At 39.8% G+C, this 14,704-nt stretch overlaps 1 long non-coding RNA gene across 1 annotated transcript; it reads right to left on the bottom strand.

The window, feature by feature from the left end:
• Window positions 1–12,603: 12,603 nt before the first annotated feature.
• LOC106011121 lies at window positions 12,604–14,483 on the bottom strand. The gene is made up of 2 exons (XR_001184661.2): window positions 14,218–14,483; window positions 12,604–12,945 (listed from the first exon to the last, which is right to left on the bottom strand). It is a non-coding gene; the product is annotated as an uncharacterized LOC106011121 (long non-coding RNA).
• Between the last annotated feature and the right edge of the window lie 221 nt (window positions 14,484–14,704).

Genomic DNA, 14,704 nt, shown 5'->3' with positions numbered 1-14,704 from the left:
AGTTATATAAACGGTCAACAACGAGGGGTTGGGGGAAAGTCAAGACATGATTCCTGAGGGTCAACAACGTGGGGTCGGACTAAAGGCAAAGTTATAAATCATCAGTAACGAGGGGTAGGGGTTAAGTCAAGAAATGAATCTTGAGGGTCAACAACAAGGGGTCGGACTATAGGCAAAGTACTATGGTCAACAACGATGGGTTGGAGCTTAGTCAAGACACGAGTCTTGAGGGTCAACAACGTGGGGTCGGACTAAAGGATAAATTTTTAATAGTCAACAGCGAGGGGTTGGAGCTTAGTCGTTAGGGTCAACAACATGGGGTTGGATTGAAGGTCAAGTTCTAAAGAGTCACCAAGAGGGGACAGATCGAAGTCAAGACATGAGTCCTGAGGGTCAACAACGTGGGGTCGGACAAAAGGTAAATTGGTAAATTTATAAACGGTCAACAACGAGGGATAGCTGGGGCTAAGTCAAGACAAGATGTCCTGAGGGTCAACAACGAGGGATAGCTGGGGCTAAGTCAAGACAAGATGTCCTGAGGGTCAACAACGTGGGGTCAGACAAAAGGCAAAGTTATAAGCGGTCAATAACGAGGAATTGGGGTTAAGTCAAGACATGAATCTTGAGGGTCAACAACGTGGGGTCGGACAAAAGGCAAAGTTATAAGCGGTCAATAACGAGGAATTGGGGTTAAGTCAAGACATGAATCTTGAGGGTCAACAACGTGGGGTCGGACTCAAGGTAAAGTTCTAAAGGGCCACCAAGAGGGGTTGGAGGAACGTCAAGACACGAGTCCTGAAGGTCAACAACGTGGGGTCAGACAAAAGGCAAAGTTATAAACGATCAACAATGAAGGATGGGAAGTAAGTCAAGACACGAGTCCTGTGGGTCAACAACGAGGGGTCAGACTAAACGTAAAGTTCGAAAGGGTCACAAAGAGGGGGAGGACTGAAGTCAAAGCATATGAGGCCTGAGGGTCAACAACGTGGGGTCAGAATAATAATAACAATGCTGATAATTTCTATAGCACCCACTCCCGTGTGAACACAGCTTTAGGCGCTTTACATGTACGAACTATTTTCCCACTCGCATACGTGCGCACGCACCCACACATACACATACACACACACGCACACACATCTACTTGCTAATCACACGTTACAAGAAGAGCACATACAAATACATAATAAAATAATATAAACTATGCAATTCGCACAATACATAAATGGATACATAGTCATTTACATAAACATTGTACTGAACATGAAACTACTGACATGATGATTTCATTAAATGTGTCTTTAAAGATATTTTAAATTTAGACTCAGATGCGGTATGTCTCAAGGGTTGGGGAAGAGAGTTCCAAACTGATGGAGCAAGGTAGGCAAACGATCTTTCAGCTAATTTTTTTTTACCTCCCTTTCTGGGATACTGATCACCCGATCTTAGTGATCTAGAGTTTGGAGCATAAATTTGGATGAGATCACTGATATATGAGGGAGCTTTATTATTGGCACATTTATGATATAATATTGTAATTTTATATGCTATTCTAGCTGACAAAGGGAGCCAATGCAACGTTCTTAAGATGGGAGTAATGTGATTCCTCTTCTTTTTTCTGTAGTACTAGCCTTGCAGCTTGATTTTGAAAATGTAACTATTTGGTATGTTAGTTAATAAAGCACTGCAATGATCGAAGCGTGAAAACAGATGACACGAGCGTTTTCAATGAGCCTTCATTCAAAAACAGATATATGACAAAAGAAAAAGTTTTAAGTGATCAACAACGAGGGGTTGGAGCTAAGTCAAGACATGAGTCCTGAGGGTTAACAACGTGGGGTCGGACCAAAGGTAAAGTTCTAAATAACAATAAGGGGGTGGAACTAAGTTAATAAGTCCTACTAAAGGGTCACCAAGAGGGGTTGGAGCTAAGTCAAGGAATGTGGGGTCAAAGTAAAGTTCTAACAGGTTAACAAGAAGGGATCAGAATAAAGTTCCAAAGCTTTTACAAAGAGGGACTGGAGTAAATCTCCAACAAAAACATGAAGACCTGAGTTTAAACACATTGGCTGTTGAACCATTTTTCTTACAGTAAACAAGCTTTTCGTTGTGTTTTTAAAAAAATTTGTAGCGCTCTAAAGGCTTTCAATTTTGTTGAATCAGTGGACTTAAAACTTTTCACAACTCCAAACTTCAAGTTAAGAAAATACTGGTGGTATCAGAACGTCTACCACAGAAGGTCAAAGGCCAAACTAACAGCTTGCAGCGCTTGTTTATTTGTTTTTGATCAAGTCATGATTGAGTGAGTAGGTGTTTTACGGCACTATCGACCCAATTTGATCAAGTCAGTTAACATTAACAGCACCAGCAAAGTGCAAGAAATATTACAGAATTAAAAATCCACTCCAACAACCTCACACTCAAACTCAAAATCAGCAGGAAGCTCTACCCACACCATTCTACCCCTGCAACCACCCCCCCCCCCCAAAAAAAAAAAATACACTGCCCCCTCAACTACCTCCCGCCATGGCCATGGCAATATCTACAAAATCCTACTCTGAACCTAGCCTATCCACGTAGCTCCCTATCAACCTATCTGCCTATCTCTTCAGCCCCACTGCGTCATTTTAAGCCTGAGTGTGATATACGGAAATCGTAGCAACAGAGCACTGTGAGACCTGTTTGACCAGAAAAGTGGCTAGACCTTCTGTTGTCACCAAAGTTTGCATTGAAAGTAAGGAACAAAACCTCTTATCATTCTATATCAGTGACAATGTTTCTAAGTAGCTTCATTACAAAATCATCTGGACATACAAGGAACATTGTTTTCTTGAGTCTTTGCTGGTTTTTACAGCACTATCAACACAATTTATTGTACGGTGAGCTGGCCTCCGCAAAGCAAGTGCAAGGGCACCCCATCTTCGCTTCAAAGATGTGTGCAAGCGAGATATGAAATCACTTGATATGGGCTCTTAGGTGGGAGACAATGGGAGCTGGTCTCATAAAAGGTGAAGCCCGACTGCAACAGGCAACTGAAGAAAAACGTCATCACCGAAAGAACAGCCAGAGGCTTCCAACGCAGGAAGACACCATTCACAAGTGCAGCCATGGCTACAAGGACTGCCATTCTGTGTGGACCTGTTCAGCCACAGCAAACGCTGCTCTCGAACCTGAAATCTCCTACGGCGCAGATCCATAGTATCCTGAGACTGAAGGATGCCATGCCATAAACACAATTTCACATGAGAGAAATAAAACAGCCAACTGTTAAAGTAGTCCATGGTAGTCATCTGGAGGAACTGACATGTCTATTCAAGAGTAGCTGCATATTGAAGGATTCTTGATGCCTGGCAATTGTCTGTTAGTTCTTGAATGACTAATTGAAGAAAAAAATGTTCACAGTGCTATTGGCACAATTTGATCATGTTAGCACAGCACTCATTTGGCTGGATGCCCTGTGCAGCGTGGGGATGTTACCATCCAGGGTGACTGGAAGGTCCTTCCTGTCAGGGCATGGTATCTGCTTCTTTGGTAGCTGTTAACTGTTGGCTTGACATCTTTCTAAGAAAAATATGTAAGGTAGCTTGAGTTACTAAATTTGAATAAAGACAATGTACATAGCTGCAAGTTACGGAGAAAAAGAAAAAAAAGGAATGACCCTACAAAGGCATTCTCCTTCCAACAGCTATAAGAAATAGTGGTAGTTTTTGATGGTGTATATATTTTAACGAGGTAATTTTTTCATGTAAGTGCCAACTACAGATTTTCCTAAAATCTGCCTTTCATAGCACTTATTAAAAGGACGGGCAGACATTTCTAAAAATTTGTCAGCACATATGTTTAAAAACTTTTCCTTTATTTATTTTTTCTTAAGAACTGCATCTGTATAATTTTTAAATTTTTCAAAGTAGAAAAAGGGTTGCTATAAAATTGATTACTACCGGTTTAAAAAGACAGACATTTATAAAAATCTGACTGTATATGTTTTATCATTTACCCTTTCCACCTAAATGCTAAATTAAAACTTTTAACTTTAAATCAGAAAAACCAATTGGTATTTTTCTAATTTTACTTCAATAATAAATAAACAAGTAGTGTTCCAAGACATATTTCCCAGACAAATACCTCCTGTAGATGCTCCTGTCTGTGGGTGCTCCTCCGGCTGGTCCTCCTGTCCCCGGCTTGTCCTGGTGATGAAGACGTGTCAATTAATAATATCCTCTTGATTCTATACAATTATTGTAACTGTTTCAGAAAATAAAAAGAGTCACTTTTTCATATTTTTTACTACTAGTTTAAAATACCAGAAGGACATTTATAAAAATCTGTCAGAAAATACGTTTTATTATTTTTCCTTTTCACATAATTGCAACTCCCCCCCTCCCCCCCAAACAAACTTTCACCTTGAAATTAAAATTTTTTTTTAATGGAACTTTTTTTTCAAATATTACCTTAATAATTAATAAATCATTTTCCAAGACATATTTCCCAGACAAATACCTCCTGTAGATGCTCCTCCGGCTGGTCCTCCTGTCCGCGACTGGTCCTGGTGATGAAGACGTGTCAATTCATACAATCGTCTTACATCTATCGGCTACAGTTTTGTATTTTTGATTCAGAAAATAAAAAGACTCGTTATAATATTATTTACTACCAGTTTAAAAGGACATAAGGACACTGATTAAAAACCTGTCAGTAAATACATTTTATTATGTTCTCTTTTCACCTAAATGCCAATAAAAAACCCAACAAACTTTCACCACGAAATAAAAAACCCCCCACGAAATTTATTTTTCTAATTTTACTTTAACAATTAACAAATAGTTTTCCAAGACATATTTCCTAAACAAATACCTCCTGTAGATGCTCCTGTCTGTGGGTGCTCCTCCGGCTGGTCTTCCTGTCCCCGGTTGGTCCTGGTGATGAAGACGTGTCAATACAATCGTATTGCAACTATACAGTTTGTATTTTTGCTTGAGAAAATAAAAACAGTCGCTATATTTTCTACTATCGGGTTTAAAGGCCATAATAACAGTTATAAAAACCTGTCAGTATACCGGCATACGTTTTATTATATTACCTTTTCACAGAAATATTTTTTTTTAACTTTCACTTTGAAATTGAAAAAAAGCTCCACCAGCAATTTTTCTAATTTTTACTTCAACAATTAATAAATAATGTTCCAAGACATATTTTCCCGACAAATACCTCCTGTAGATGCTCCTGTCTTTGGGTGCTCCTCCGGCTGGTCCTCCTGTCTGCGGCTGGTCCTCCTGTCTGCGGCTGGTCCTCCTGTCTGCGGCTGGTCCTGGTGATGAAGACGAGTCAATTGATACAATCATCTTGCGTCTATACAGTTTAGATTTTTGTTTCAAAATAAAAGAGTGGTTATAATATTGTTTACCACCAGTTTAAAAGGACAGAAGGTCATTAATAAACATTTTTCAGTAATTACATTTTATCATTCTCCCTTTTGACCTAAATACAGCTATAAAACTTTTACCTTTAACAAAAAAACCCTGCAATTATGTATGATCAAATAATGTTCCAAGACATAGTTCAAGAGGTGGACTGCAAGAGGGAACTGCTGCTTTTTCCAAATCCATACTATCGTCATTTTTTCTAGTTCTTTTGTATGTTTGTCAAACTCTTGTGACCCACTATTTCAGGGGTGCCTTGATAAAGCAGACTTTGTGCTGTTGAAGCTAGAGAGGTGGGCAGAGAAAGTCTGATTCCCTGTAAGGACTTTTCTGTTGACATCCACCCCTTGGCGCTCATATGACCTTATGCAGTTGCAAGCGCCATAAAACCTCTACTGAAACAAAACAAACAAGAAAGACATATTTCCCTGACAAATAGCCTACCTCCTGTAGATGTCCTGTCTGCGGGTGCTCCTCTTGGTGGTCCAGGTGGTCCTTAAGGAACAATCCAGTATACACGCCACTCCAACATCCTCACACTCAAACTCAAAATCAGCAGGAAGCTCTACCCACACCATTCTACCCCTGCAACCCCCCCCTTCCCCCCCAAAAAAGAAAAACCTACACCGCCCCCTCAACTACCTCCCACCATGGCCATGGCAATACCTACAAAATCCTACTCTGAACCTAGCCTATCCACCTTGCTCCCTATCAACCTATCTGCCTATCTCTACAGCCTCCACTGCATCACTTTAAGCCTGAGTGTGAGATACGGAAATCGTGTTGTCTGTGGGTGGTCATCCGGCGGCTGGTCCTGGTGATGAAAACGTGTCAATAAACACAATCTTCTTACATCTATACAGTTTGTACTTTTGTTTTAAGAAAATAAAAAGAGTAGCTATAATATTGTTTTTTACCAATTTAAACGGACAAAAGTTCATTTATAAAAATATGTCAGAAAATACGTTTCATCATTATCCTTTTTTATCAACATGCAAAAAGTAAAACTTACCTTTAAATCATAAAAACCAATAGGTACTTTCCTAATTTCACTTTAATAGTGAATTAACAAATAGAGTTCCAATTCATATTTCCCAGACAAATACCTCCTGTAGATGCTCCTGTCTGTGGGTGTTCCTCCGGCTGGTCCTCCTGTCCCCGGCTGGTCCTGGTGATGAAGACGTGTCAATTAATACAATCGTCTTACATCTATACATACAGTTTGTATTCTTTTTGTGAAAAAATAAATTGTAGATAAAATATTTTTGCTACCGGTTTAAAAAGCAAAGACATTAAAAATTTGACCAAAAAATATGTTTCAACTTTTTCCTTTTTTCACCTAAACATTTTTAAAAATGTTTACCTTGTGCTTGTAATCAGAAAAACCAATAGGTATTTTTCTAATTTTACTGTAATAGTAAATTACCAAATACAGTCGAACCTGCCCTGACGGCCACCTCTATAAGACGGCCACCTGTAAAACGGCCACTTTCCATTTCCCCCCTTGCGTTTTTTTCTATATAATTTAACTGTGTAAAATGGGCACCTGTCCAACTCGGCCGCGGCCACCATATTTTAACACACAACCCCTATCACACCAAACAAAAACACTTGTCTTAGACTACCACCTTAGTGACTCCATTACGTTTTGTCATAAATTGTGCTTTGGCCCCTGGCGTTGTGGGGGAGAGCCGTCATAATTAAATCACCTGTCGTTGTTGTTGTTAATGTACCTCCAACTCCAACCGGTCATGTTGCGTAGGCCCCTCTCATTATTGACCAATAGGTAACAATTGTTCATCTGCTGGTGGGGTAAGCGTGTGATCCCTCGATAACCCATAAGCCCCGCCCAAAACTCATACAAAAATCGTGAGATGAGTGGTCACTGTTTACCCAGTCTGTAACAAAGTAACAATGGACGTCAACATGAACTTGTGACAGAAGTGTCGTTTGTTCTCCTCGTGGTGGCGACCCATGTGTTTGTTTTACCATAGCACTTGGTACTCCTTGTCTGACACTTTTCGTTTCATTGTCGCCCTCGCACAAAAGCAACAACAAAAGAAAAAAAAGAGAAAGAAAAAACCCCAGCAAAAACAACAACAGCAACAACAATAACAACAACAACAATGCAGCTACTTTCGAGAGACCTCAGAGAGGAATGGTTTGTTTTTTTTCATCTTGATCAGTCCTGCCCAAGACACCAACTGTCTTATATGGCCACTTTTCTCCTCGACAATGGGTGGCCGTCTTACACAGGTTCGACTACTACCAAATAATGTTCCAATACATATTTCTCAGACAAATACCTCATGTAGATGCTCCTGTCTGTGGGTGCTCCTCCGGCTAGTCCTCCTGTCCGTGGCTGGTCCTGGTGACGAAGACATGTCAATACAATCGTCTTGTGTCTCTACAGTTTCCGTTTTTGTTTCAGAAAAATAAAGAGTTGATATTATATTTTTACTACTGGTTTAAAAGGACATTATTAGACATCTGTAAGTAAATACGTTTTTTATTTTTATTTTTCAGCGAAATGCAATTAAAAGCCTTAGAGCTTGAAAATTGTTTAAAAATAAATACATTTATTTTTCTAACTTAACTTCAATGTTTGATTACATTATGCTATTTGGACTGGGACATCTGACTGCATTTCATAGAAAGACAGAACAAAATGGTTCGACCACCTGTTACGTATGTTACCTAGCCAGCCAGCCTTGAGAACCTATAACACCAAGCACTCAAGCTATAAAGGAAGAGGAAGTATTGTATAGTATAAGGTTTTACGGCGCTCGCAACTGCTAAGGTCATATGAGCGCGCGAAACACAAGTTGTTCACCTCTGCGAAAGTTCACTTCACGACTGGCTTACTAATTTACTTTAAAATGCTAAAAAGTTTTTTAAAATATTCAAATTCGGTGTAAATACATTTGTGATCTAAAACAACTTTAAGTAACAATAAAAATTTTTAATAATATCAAATTAACTCTACAACTCGCCATAAAGGCCATTGGCCTTTATAACATTTTAAATTCTGCTGGGAACAACGACGGAAAATATATCCTGCAATTTCTTGCATTTATAATATTTCCTTCGGATCTCTCCAAAGTCTAGACATTCTGTTAAAATGTGTCTATTGGTAAAATCTGTGTCGCATCCGACACAGAACGGCTTCTCATCTCCCTGTAGGAGGTATTTGTGGGTAAGGGCCGTGTGTCCGATGCGCAATCGAGTAAAAATGACTTCGTCTTTTCTGGAGAGGAAGGCCACACAAAGGGTGGATTGAAGTTGTCAAGGAAGCCCTGATAAATCATAGTATCCGAACTGAAAGAGCTCCGGAGCTAGCCTACCATAGAAAATTGCATCTCCCCTCTATGCTTAATGGCAACAGAGGATGAAAAAGTAAAAGTAATTGATCAATAATGTTCCAAGACATATATCCCAGACAAATACCTCCTGTAGATGCCCCTGTCTGTGGGTGCTCCTCCGGCTGGTCCTCCTGTCTGCGGCTGGTCCTGGTGATGAAGACATGTCAATTAATACAATTGTCTTACATCTATATAGTTCCCATTTTTCTTTCAGAAAATAAAGAGTTGACATATTTTTACTACTGGTTTAAAAGGACATTAATAAAAAATATGTCAGTAAATACGTAGGCCTCTTATTATTTTCTCTTTTCACCTAAATGTAAAAATAAAACTTTTACCTTTAAATCAAAAGAACCGATAGATATTTTTCTTTTTTCTTTTTTTTGTAGAGGTTTTACAGCGCTCACAACTGAATAAGGTCATATGACCACCATGGGGTGGATGTCAACAGAGAAGTTTTTACAGGGAATCAGACTTACTCTGCTCACCTCTCTGGCTTCAACAGCACAAAGTCTCTTTCGACTTTCAAAGCACCCCGGAAATGGTCACAAGAGTGTGACAAACATAAAAAAGTAGAGGAAAATGACGATAGTAAGGATTGGGAAAGTAAAAGAAGCAGTTGCCTGTTGTAGTTCAGGCACAGTCATGAGCATGACATTGTTGAATCTGCCCTTTTACAATTCTACTGTACATAAAAACTGGAGTAGGGTCAGACTCGCTAAATCAGCGTCCGTGAGTAACGAAGTGCTCGCTGGCACTACCCGCAAACAAGCGGACGGGTAACGAGCCATCCGCTTGTGAAGAGTAGTTCGCTACTCGCTACTCATCGGACAGAGACAACAGTTCATTTAGCCAGCAAGCGGACGGATGGATGGAGAGACTCCATGCATTCAAACAGGCAGGCAGACGGACGGGGAGCGACTCCTATTGCATACTATTTACACCCTGCCCCCCTCGTAAAACATTCACCCTCCTGCCCCACATTGTAGCTAGGTGTTCATGCTGGAAACTGCTCTCCCCCCCCCCCCCCCATAAAAAGGCCTTTGGAAATTCTTTTTTGATTGACTGAGCAGGTGTTTTACGGCACTATCGACCCAAATTCTTTAAACTTCGCCTTCAGGTTTAATTGGAACGTACACAGTGTGAACCACACACGAGGTGAAAGGTTACACACATAGTGCAACGTCACCAGCCTCTCTCACTCCCTGTGGCACTGCTAGTGGCTTGAAACACTATGCCTAACTAACAAATAGACGGCGGGCCTAACATCGAGTCGAGTATCTCGTGTGCTAGAGTTAGTCCGTTCGCCTGCCCGTTAAGTGAATTAAATTGTGGAGCGGACCAAAAAAAAAGAACTGACTTGAGGTCCGCAGTCTGATCGCTGAGAGAGTAAAATTGTGGAGTGGACCTAAAAAATGAACTGTCTTGAGGTTCGCGGTCCACTCGCATGGCCGTCCGTTACCCACTCACTCTGACAGTCCGCAAGTAACGAACCCGTCCATCCGCTCGCCCCAACTCTAATAAAAACGAGGGGGGGGGGGGGTATTTTTAAAATTTTTGCTTTAATTATAAATTAACAAATAATGTTCCAATACACTTTCCAGACAAATACCTCCTGCAGATGCTCCTGTCTGTGGGTGCTCCTCCGGCTGATCCTCCTGTCCGTGGCTGGTCCTGGTGATGAAGACGTGTCAATTAATATAATCGTATTGTATCTATACAGTTTGTATTTTTGTTTCAGAATATACAAGAGGGGATATATTTTTACTACTGGTTTAACTGTTTAATTATGTCTCGACAGTTGCAGCGTCTGGCAGTCGAGGTCCATAACTATGGCTGGACCGATGCAAAGTCGTATTATGGTAGGAGCCGAATATAAAAAAGTATGAGCTAACAAGCCTTTAGTTTGACCCAGAAGCCAAATATAAATGAATTCTACATCTGCGTAATGCTTAATTGATGAGTTTGACTCGAAACAAGTGGTTTTATAAACGTAATATCTCGGGTCGCATTTCCACAAACACGAGAGAATTACGCGGAAACGTGATTTCATATTGCATGTTAAAAGGCCAGAAAAGACATTAACTGATTCCGTCCATGATTTTTTCAGGCTCTGGACAGAGTTATTTTTCCCTGCTCAGTTTTAGACCTGGGGTGCATCTATTTAACGCATTACTGTGAAGCTCAAAGTCATTCTAATATATTGTCATATACCAAACTGATGGGAATAAATAGAAAAATCTGTTTATATCAATAACAATGACCTATAAGCTGTTTGTATTACAATTTCCTTCTGACAAAAACGAATGAGAAAAAAAAATTGCGCAACAGCTCTTCGAAAATTTCGACTTACCGCATTTTCTCAGCTCTACAAGTCCTTATAATCCATAGGAATCAACACAACATTGTAGCGATATCACCCTAGCACACATTTATGCAAGAATTTCACAAATTTAGTTGAATATCTTTCTTTGAAGAGCCTTTTTATTATACCAGGCTCCGTGTTGTTTACCCTTAGATCTAGCCTACATCGCAACAACAAAACAACGATTTTTGTAAGAATTTCGCGGAGTTTCGATCGATATTGGCGCTCAGAGATTGAGGTCAGGTTTGTTTACAAGTTCTACTTCCTTTCGACAACATAAAAAGTAGGAACTATGTTAAAAAGTGCACCTTTGTTTCGGATTTCGTTGAGCCGCTCACAGCGGCCGAATGGAGGCAGCGGAAAAAATCAGAGCCGCTGTCAGCGGCCGAATGGACGGAATCAGTTAATGAAAACGGGTCAGGAGATATGTTTTATTAGTTTTCTTTTTCACCAAAATGCAAAAACAAGTCTTTCACCTTGAAATAACAAAACCAATAGTTATTTTTCTAATTTTACTTTAATTATTAATGAATAGTGTTCCAAGACATATTTCCCAGACAAATACCTCCTGTAGATGATCCTGTCTGTGGGTGCTCCTCCGGCTGGTCCTCCTGTTCGCGGCTGGTCCTGGTGATGAAGACGTGTCAATTAATACAATCGTCTTACATCTATACATAAAGCTTGTATTCTTTTCGTGAAAAAAACTGTCGCTAAAATATTTTTGCTACTGGTTTAAAAAGCATCAAAGGCATTTTTAAAAATTTGTCCAAAAATATGTTTCATCATTTGTCAATCAATACTATTGTCTTACGTCTATACAGTTTGCATTTTTGTTTCAAAATATAAAAAGAGTCGTTATAATATTGTTTACCACCAGTTTAAAAGGACAGAAGGTCATTAATAAAAACCTTTCACTAAAAATACATTTTATCATTCTTTCCACCTAAATGCAACAATAAAACTTTTACCTTTAACTCGAAAAACTATAATAATGAACACCAAGACATATTTCCCAGACAAATACCTCCTGTAGATGTTCTGTCTGCGGATGCTCCTCTTAGTCTTAGTCGTCCAGGTGGTCCTTAAGGAACAATCCAGTAAACACACCACTCCAACATCACACTCAAACTCAAAATCAGCAGGAAGCTCTACCCACACCATTCTACCCCTGCAACCCGCCCCCCTTCCCAAAAAAAAAGAAAAACCTACACTGCCCCCTCAACTACCTCCCGCCATGGCCATGGCAATATCGACAAAATTCTACTCTGACTCTATCCACCTAGCTCCCTATCAACCTATCTGGCTATCTCTACAGCCCCACTGCGTCACTTCAAGCCTGAGTGTGATATACGGAAATCGTAGAAGCAGATCACTTTGATACTTGTTGGACCAGAAAAGTGAACAAACCGTCTGTCACCAAACTTTGAACTGAAAGAAAGGGATAGAATTGCCTCGTCATCTTTCTAGTTCAGTGATCTCATATAGTGAAGCAGCTTCTGTACAATATTCTGAAACAGTACATCATACAAAGAATCTTTCTGGCGTTGAGTCCATGTTTTTACAGCCCTATCCGCACAATTTCACATAAGCTTGAGAAATCAAAGTGCACAGTCAGCTGTTATAGTTGCCAGTTATTGTTCGCTGGTGTAACTGACGGAAGTCCATTTCAGGGTAGCTGTGGCAGTATATACTCATCTGGCTGGTTGTTTAAGAGAGTGGAAGGTCCGTGCTGTCTGGGCAGGGTGTCAGCTTCTTGGGTGACTGTCAGCTGTTGGCTTCTCATGTGGGTGCTGTCTTTCTGTGAAAAATAAATTTGAAGTCAAATTAGTTAATTAAACTTTACAGTTTAAGCAAAGAAAAGCACATCCAAGGCAATAACAATTATCAAAATGTAGGGAAAAAATACGACAGACCTCTAGGTCACGAGAGCCCCCATATTGGTTTTTGATTGAGTATTATGTTCTATATCCCTATAGAGAAAATCTGTTCATGTATTTGCCACATAGATCTACAGATTTTCCAAACAACTTTTCTTACTACTGATTAAAAGGATGGACAAACATTTACAAAAATCTGTCAGCAAAATTATAAGTTAAAAATGTTCACTTTTTTACAACTTTGATACTATGCATTTCTTGTAGACTAAATTTTTGCAAAACAAAGATCTTTCCTGGGTCAATAATATTAACAATGACTTCCTGTTGGAGCATTTAAAATACAAAATACTGGTGTAAGCGTATCTTTGAATTCACCGCATTCTATCAAAATAAGCCAAACAGTAGAAGAAACAAATTGTAGCATGTTATAAAGAAAAAACATTTTTATCCTTCTACGAGATCTTCACATGGTTGTGTATTTTTTACCAATTAAAACTTCCATTATTCCAAAATTAGTATCAGTGTGATAATGCAACCTATTGAAGGAGAGGTTCCACCTTCAGGGACACGAAGCAACCAATATCATAAATTGTTCTCAGTTGAATTGATTTAACAAGCAAATATTCAGGTCTTAGGTTAATTTTAGACTCATTACTCGACATGACCAGGGGCATTTTTTGAGAGACACCTAAATACAAACATGTAATTTGAAGTTGAACTCAAAACTCACCAATTATTGGTACTTTTTAATTTCTAAAGTAGTAATTGAGTTAATGTCCTAATACGGGACGTCTGTTAATAGGGGGGGAGGAGGGGGAGAGAGAGAGAGAGAGAGAGAGAGAGAGAGAGAGAGAGAGAGAGAGAGAGATTGCTCTGGCTTAAATTAAGAGTCGCAAGGGTGGTTGCTGGATGTGGAATACTGAAAATAGAAATAACTAAATCTGAAGGAACTAGGAGGAAGGGGTTAAGGGGTGGGAGGTGCAGTTTGAGTCGAAAGAGTGCACAGGAAATACAAGTGAGAGAGAAACAACGGAACTAGCCCAAAATAGGGAAATGGGAATGAAATGACCTTTCAGTACGCACAGTGACAATATGTACAATGAGGAGGAATGGGGAGAGACGAAGGATGACGACTTGATAAAAAGAATTGGAATACGGTTCAATATCAAGTAATACGAAAACAAATAACATACCTGAATATTTGCTAAGATATAATGGAATCTAAATCTCTATGTGTCGCCTGATCGCCTCGGTTTCATTAGCACAGGAGACGGGAAGGCAGTGTCCAATGTAGTTTTACTACTGGAATCTCAAGTAGAGCTACCTGAAATGTCGCCAGCTTCAAACTGATTAATTTCTGCTCATAGTGCCCTAAGAGAGCACGAACTGAATTGTATTCACCAAGCAGCTGTCTGCTGATTGGCTGTTGGATCTCCGAATTCTACTCATCAGTCACTTTTTTTTTTTTTAGCTGAGTACTGTAAACGAGGCGTCACGAAAAAGCGTAGACTAACATAGCCAGGAAGACAACGTTGTTGGTTGTTTTTGTCCCCCCCCCCCCCCCCCCCCCGTGTGTGTGTGTGTGTGTGTGTGTGTGTGTGTGTGTGTGAGAGAGAGAGAGAGAGAGAGAGAGAGAGAGAGAGAGAGAGAGAGAGAGAGGGGGGGAGAGTGTAGGCCTTT

Source organism: Aplysia californica, unplaced genomic scaffold (assembly GCF_000002075.1).
Source record: "Aplysia californica isolate F4 #8 unplaced genomic scaffold, AplCal3.0 scaffold00058, whole genome shotgun sequence".
Classification (NCBI taxonomy): Eukaryota; Metazoa; Mollusca; class Gastropoda; order Aplysiida; family Aplysiidae; genus Aplysia; species Aplysia californica.
The sequence above is the reverse complement of the archived record's forward strand: the minus strand, read 5'-3'. Positions and strand labels throughout refer to the sequence as shown.